This window comes from Haliotis rufescens, unplaced genomic scaffold (assembly GCF_023055435.1).
Source record: "Haliotis rufescens isolate VD_foot unplaced genomic scaffold, xgHalRufe1.0.p SCAF_26, whole genome shotgun sequence".
NCBI classification, from domain to species: domain Eukaryota; kingdom Metazoa; phylum Mollusca; class Gastropoda; order Lepetellida; family Haliotidae; genus Haliotis; species Haliotis rufescens.
This window is the reverse complement of record NW_025963957.1, coordinates 7,862,629-7,869,710: the sequence shown is the minus strand read 5'-3', so window position 1 is coordinate 7,869,710 and position 7,082 is coordinate 7,862,629.

Genomic DNA, 7,082 nt, shown 5'->3' with positions numbered 1-7,082 from the left:
TCGCCTGGAATCGGTAACAACACCGAGGACTAAAGGCAGTGAGCTTCGTTTAGTCGTCGGTACAAACTGCACTCGGAGATCAGAATGATACAACAAAGATGGAACAGTGACAGGAATGTAATCATCTCTACCAGGGTTGTCCCCTTCATCATGGAAATGTGTATAATGTGGTGTAAACGTGTTGGTTGTGTGGTGTAAACGTGTTGGTTCTGTGGGTTAAACGTGTTGGTTCTGTTGAGTAAACGCGTTGATTGTACTGTGTGTTGAGTAAACGTGTTGGTTTTTTGGTTTAATCGGTGTAAACGTGTTGGTTGTGTGGTGTAAACGGTATAAACGTGTTGGTTGTGTGGTGTAAACGTGTTGGTTGTGTGGTGTAAACGTGTTTGTTGTGTGGTGTAAACGGGATGATTGTGTGGTGTAAACGTGTTTCTTGTATTGTGTAAATGTGTTTGTTGTGTCGTTTGGAGTGTTTGTTGTAATGTGTAAACATGTTGGCTGTGTGGTGCAAATGTGTTTGTTGTGAGGTATAGACGTGTTTGTTGTTTTGTGTAAACGTGTTGGTTGTGTGGTGTAAACGTGTTTGTTGTGTGGTGTAAACGTGATGATTGTGTGGTGTAAACGTGTTTGTTGTGTTGTGTAAATGTGTTTGTTGTGTCGTTTAGACGTGTTTGTTGTAATGCGTAAACATGTTGGCTGTTTGGTGCAAATGTGTTTGTTGTGAGGTATAGACGTGTTTGTTGTGTGATGTAGACGTGTTTTGTGTGTGTTGTAGACTTGTTTGTTTTGTGGTGTAAACGTGTTGATTGTGTGGTGTAAACGTGTTTGTTGTGTTGTGTAGACGTGTTTGTTGTATGGGGTAAACCGCATTGTTGTGTGGTGTAAGCGTGTTTGTTGTGTTGTGTAAACGTGTTGGCTCTGTGGTGCAAATGTGTTTGTTGTGTTGTGTAAACGTGTTTGTTGTGTGATGTAAAAATGTTTGTTGTGTGGTGTAAACGTGATTGTTGTGTGGTGTAAGCGTGTTTGTTGTGTGGTTTGAACGTGTTTGTTGTGCGGTGTAAACGTGTTTGTTGAGTGGTGTAAACGTGTTTGATGTGTGGGATAAACGTGTTTGTTGTGTGGTATAAACGTGTTTGTTGTGTGGTGTAAACGTGTTGGTTGTGTGGTGTAAACGTGTTGGTTGTGTGGTGTAAACGTGTTGGTTGTGTGGTGTAGACGTGTTGGTTGTGTGGTGTAAACGTGTTTGTTGTGTGGATTGAACGTGTTTGTTGTGTGGTGTAAATGTGTTGGTTGTGTGGTATAAACGTGTTTGTTGTGTGGTGTAAACGTATTTGTTGTGTGGTGTAAACGTGTTGGTTGTGTGGTGTAAACGAGTTTGATGTGTGGTGTAAATGTGTTGGTTGTGTGGTATAAACGTGTTTGTTGTGTGGTGTAAATGTGTTGGTTGTGTGGTATAAACATGTTTGTTGTGTGGTGTAAACGTGTTGGTTGTGTGGTGTAGACGTGTTGGTTGTGTGGTGTAGACGTGTTGGTTGTGTGGTGTAAACGTGTTTGTTGTGTGGTGTAAACGTGTTGGTTGTGTGGTGTAGACGTGTTGGTTGTGTGGTGTAAACGTGTTGGTTGTGTGGTATAAACATGTTTGTTGTGTGGTGTAAATGTGTTGGTTGTGTGGTGTAAATGTGTTGGTTGTGTGGTATAAACATGTTTGTTGTGTGGTGTAAACGTGTTTGTTGTGTGGTGTAAACGTGTTGGTTGTGTGGTATAAACATGTTTGTTGTGTGGTGTAAACGTGTTGGTTGTGTGGTATTAACATGTTTGTTGTGTGGTGTAAACGTGTTTGTTGTGTGGTGTAAATGTGTTGGTTGTGTGGTATAAACGTGTTTGTTGTGTGGTGTAAACATGTTTGTTGTGTGGTGTAAATGTGTTGGTTGTGTGGTGTAAACGTGTTGGTTGTGTGGTATTAACATGTTTGTTGTGTGGTGTAAACGTGTTTGTTGTGTGGTGTAAATGTGTTGGTTGTGTGGTATAAACGTGTTTGTTGTATGGTGTAAACGTGTTTGTTGTGTGGTGTAAACGTGTTGGTTGTGTGGTGTAAACGTGTTTGTTGTGTGGTGTAAACGTGTTGGTTGTGTGGTGTAAACGTGTTGGTTTTGTGGTGTAAATGTGTTGGTTGTGTGGTATAAACATGTTTGTTGTGTGGTGTAAACGTGTTGGTTGTGTGGTGTAGACGTGTTGGTTGTGTGGTGTAAACGTGTTGGTTGTGTGGTGTAAATGTGTTGGTTGTGTGGTATAAACATGTTTGTTGTGTGGTATAAACATGTTTGTTGTGTGGTGTAGACGTGTTGGTTGTGTGGTGTAAACGTGTTTGTTGTGTGGTTTGAACGTGTTTGTTGTGTGGTGTAAATGTGTTGGTTGTGTGGTATAAACGTGTTTGTTGTGTGGTGTAAACGTGTTTGTTGTGTGGTGTAAATGTGTTGGTTGTGTGGTATAAACATGTTTGTTGTGTGGTGTAAACGTGTTTGTTGTGTGGTGTAAACGTGTTTGTTGTGTGGTTTGAACGTGTTTGTTGTGTGGTGTAAATGTGTTGGTTGTGTGGTATAAACGTGTTTGTTGTGTGGTGTAAACGTGATTGTTGTGTGGTATAAACGTGTTTGATGTGTTGTGTAAACATGATTGTTGTGCGGTGTAAACATGTTTGTTGTGTGGTGTAAATGTGTTGGTTGTTTGGTATAAACGTGTTTGTTGTGTGGTGTAAACGTGATTGTTGTGTGGTGTAAACGTGTTTGTTGTGTTGTGTAAACGTGTTTGTTGTATGGTGTAAACGTGTTTTTTGTGTGGTGTAAACGTGTTGATTGTGTTGTGTAAACGAGTTTGATGTGTGGTGTAAACGTGATTGTTGTGTTGTGTAAACGTGTTTGTTGTGTGGTGTAAACGTGTTTGTTGTGTGGTGTAAACATGTTTGTTGTGTGGCGTAAACGTGTTTGTCGTGTGCATGATATAATCTGCCTGCACCAGGTGTGACATAATCATATCATCAGAGCCTGATACAAGTTATGATTACATAAGAGAAGTCCAGATGCTATTACCTATGGATTGTATTTTCTGTACTTTCTATTTATCCTGTAGTTGCTGCTCCGGAGGTAAGGTTTTCATACACCTATATCGCTAGGCGTAGGACATGTAGTAGAAATCACACTGAAATACAGGATAATTATTATATGAAGATGATTTATTCAATGAGAAAGCTTAGTGTATGCTCAGTCGTGGTATGCTGAACATAATTCATTCAAATGTAACATAAAACATACAAAATGAAGACATGGAAGATTGTGAATTAAAAAATGATACATTTAGAATAAGTTTAAAACGTGGATCTAAAGCTCATGTGAAAATTCATATCACTGTTTCATTGAATGTCCATTTTATTAATCAGCTAGAAACGAATTGATGTTCTCACTATTGTTAATTGTGAAATATGCTTGTGATCAAAATATTGTCAGTTGGCAATGATGATGTGATGGAATGCATACACATATGTAACGAAAACCTAAAGATTTGAGTGAGTAATGTGAATGTAGATCTGTTTCACTATTTCTCCTCTTTCCCTTCTGTCATTTAATGTACTTAATTTAATAGCATAGATGTAAATCTATATATGGGGGAGCTTGACAACTTGTGCCCAAAACTGTCAATGAGAATGAAATATGTTTAAACTCAACTATTCAATCAGCTCGATCTCCTGAGGAACATGACACTCTAACAGCCCGGACACGTAGTGACAATGATCAGAGCTGGAAGCTAAACCTTGGAATGATTGCAGAGGAATGTATCGTGTCCTGTTGATTCTTACATGAAAAAAAACCATATATAACTATTTTGAATAATTCTGTTTTATTTTGATTAATATGCGATAAAATGGGAGACGCATATTCCCCGTGTCATTGAAAGAAATTAAACGGTTCTAACAACATTGTCTGATGGGTCTACAACTGTAGTATCCCACACTTTCTACCAAGATTTCAAAGAGTGTCATAGGACTCTTGCTCAGAAGTTGTTTGATCAAGGTAACAACATTCAAGGCCTCAGTAGAGCTTTCAAAAAGTGTTATGGTAGACATGTGGAGGACATTTCCAAATTTGACGCATCAGTGACAAAAAATATGTCAGATGCAATTCCCTATTTTAACTTGTACAACATGTTCCCCTGTTTCTTTTCGGGTGAATAATTGACTTGACTTTGCTTGTGTTTGTGTCCATGCAGATAGTTCTTCTTGATATGGAAAGGGTTTTGTCACTATTTCTATTTGAAACGTTTGGCCAAACCATGAACAGAACCCACTGAATAAAGGCCTCATGTTCTTGAATTTGAATTTTTCAAACAAGGGATTTGATGCCTTAAATAGGAGTGGCATTCTCAGCCGAAAATCAGTTTCACAAAATGTCCTACAATATTTAAAATTTCAGGAACCAGCAACAACTTCATTTTCCTATACGAACATCCAGGTTGTTCAAATTAAGGAAAGTGTGGCAGAGCGCAGCTCATGATGTACTTCCACTACTTAGGCTTCCAAAACTCAGCATACTGCAACCAACCTGCAGGTCATATTCTCACAGGCGACTTCTCTATTGTTGACGACAACAACCCTTGTTAGTTATTCAAATAGGAACCAAGCTACCGTGAGGAACCTCCTACAATTAGAATCACAACTCTAAAATAATTATAGACGCTGTCGAAAAATATGCACAAAATGGGCCAAAAGAGAAGAGGAACCTGTTGAATGTCTTTCAGAGTGAGTTAGGTCAGTGCGTGATTTTGTCATTGCTAGATTGCACAAACTTAAAAATAGGAAACAGGTTTGGAATAAACCCATTTTGTCTCAGCCAGCTGTCATCCTAATCTGACTGTCCAACATGAAACGCTTGTAGTTATTCCCATTGACAGGGCGTTATATAACCATTATATGTAAGACCTTAGAAATAAGTGACATATCAAATAACGCCAAATATCCTTATATTAGTTAACCGAGGAAAACATCTGCCAAAACCATGCATCAATACTATCAATTTTCGGCTTGACTCTAAAATCTGAAGGCTTGTCCAATCCTCTATTGTGCCGGATGTCATAGCGCCATACAAATCCATCCAAAGGGAGACATATTGCTGGGTACAGCAAATATGCCAACAAATCCCTCTCTCAAATATTAACCATAATCTTTAATACAATCAAGGAAGGACTTTCTTTATATTTACAGAAAGTATTTGAGACAAGTGGGATTAATACCTTGTGCATTCTCAAAAACTCAAAGGATTTGCTTGATATTTTACAATGTCAGAAAAGAAACCAGTTTCAATTCTGTCAAAATATTTGATTATTCAACTTTGTACATCACTATCCTATATGACAAACTTAAGGAAAAAATTCTATCTTTGATCCATGGGGCTTTTGTCACAAAAGGTTGTGACCATAGATATAGTTCCACACTGTCTTCAGATGTCCAGGTAAATTTGACAAAGATTAAAACAAATGTCATCTGAAGTTAACTGAGGAAACAGTATATGAAATGCTGGACGTCTTCGTTTATAACATATTAGTAAGATTGGGGGTAAGAAGTAAGTATCCCCATGGGTACCAATTGTGCCGACCTTCTTGTTGATCGGTTTCTATATACATTTGAATCGGAATTTCTGTTCGAAATGACGAAGTCAAAACAAAGTAATTTGGTTGAGGAAATATACTTCCGATATATCTATGATCTGATATCGTTCAATAACCATCAGATATCCATAGTGAGACGGCCTCACCTGTTTCATATTTAGACCTATGCATAAAGATTCAGAGTGACAAAAGACACTCCATAAGACTGTATGGCAAGAGGGATGACTTCAACTTTCCAATAGTCAACATTCCCTTTCCCCATAGGCTTTCGTGTCTACATTTCAGGTACGATCGAGCATGTTTCTTCTTCCAAAGTCGAATAAGCGTCATACAACTCTTGCTCAGATGTTGTTTGATCACGGTTACAATATGCCAGGCCTCACTAAAGCATTCTAAAAGGTTCATTTGACGCATAAGTGACAAGAATAATGCCTGATGCATTTCCCTATTTTGACTTTTACCATATGTCCCGTGTTTTTTACAGTGATTAGTTTTTATTTATGTTATTAGTTATAGTGATTAGATTATGTTTATGTTATTAGTTGCCCGTATCAATTTCTATTAACATATATCCCATTTCATATATTACAAAGTAAATGGGATGATGGCTATTCTTAAAAACGTTTCATCGCCACAGTCGACAGTTTGTCTACCTTTTAGAGATTCCCATAAAGCAATCAAGCATTCTACAAATGATAGGCGGTTGGTGATAATGTCGGTAATCCTTTATCAGAGAGGTAGATTATAATGACGGCAATCCTTTATCAGATTGGTGGATGATATCAGTATTCTTTTCCTAGAGAGCTAAATTACAATGTCAGTAATCCTTTATCAGATAGGTAGATTATAATGACGGCAATTCTTTATCAGAGTGATGGATGATGTCAGTAATATTTTCCTAGAGAGCTAAATTACAATGTCAGTAATCCTTTAACAGGGAGGTGGGTGATAATGTCAGTCATCCTTTATCAGACAGGAAGACTACAATATCAGTTATCTTTTAACAGAGAGGTGGAAGATAATGTCATTAATCTTTTATCAGAAAGGTAGGTTATAATGTCAGTAACCCTTTATCAGAGAGGTGGATGATATCGTTAGTCATCCATCCCCTTATGTACAGTCTGACTAGCTTCTGGAACTTTGAGCACTTTACTATCGCATCACAGAATATTCCACATGTTTCTATAACGCTTCATCTCAGTCCACGGTATTCCAGAAGTTTACACACCACACCAGCATCTACAAATAGTACCTTCCTCATATCTGCTTACATTAAACAGTACTGTATTCCCGACAACTAATCATTGTACAAAAAAAAGGCAATAAGCTTCTCCCGAATCTCAACAGAAACAATATAACACAGTTACAGTCATTGTTAAACAATAAATACACTGCCATATAACACTAGGAAAAAATAAAACCTCATACCA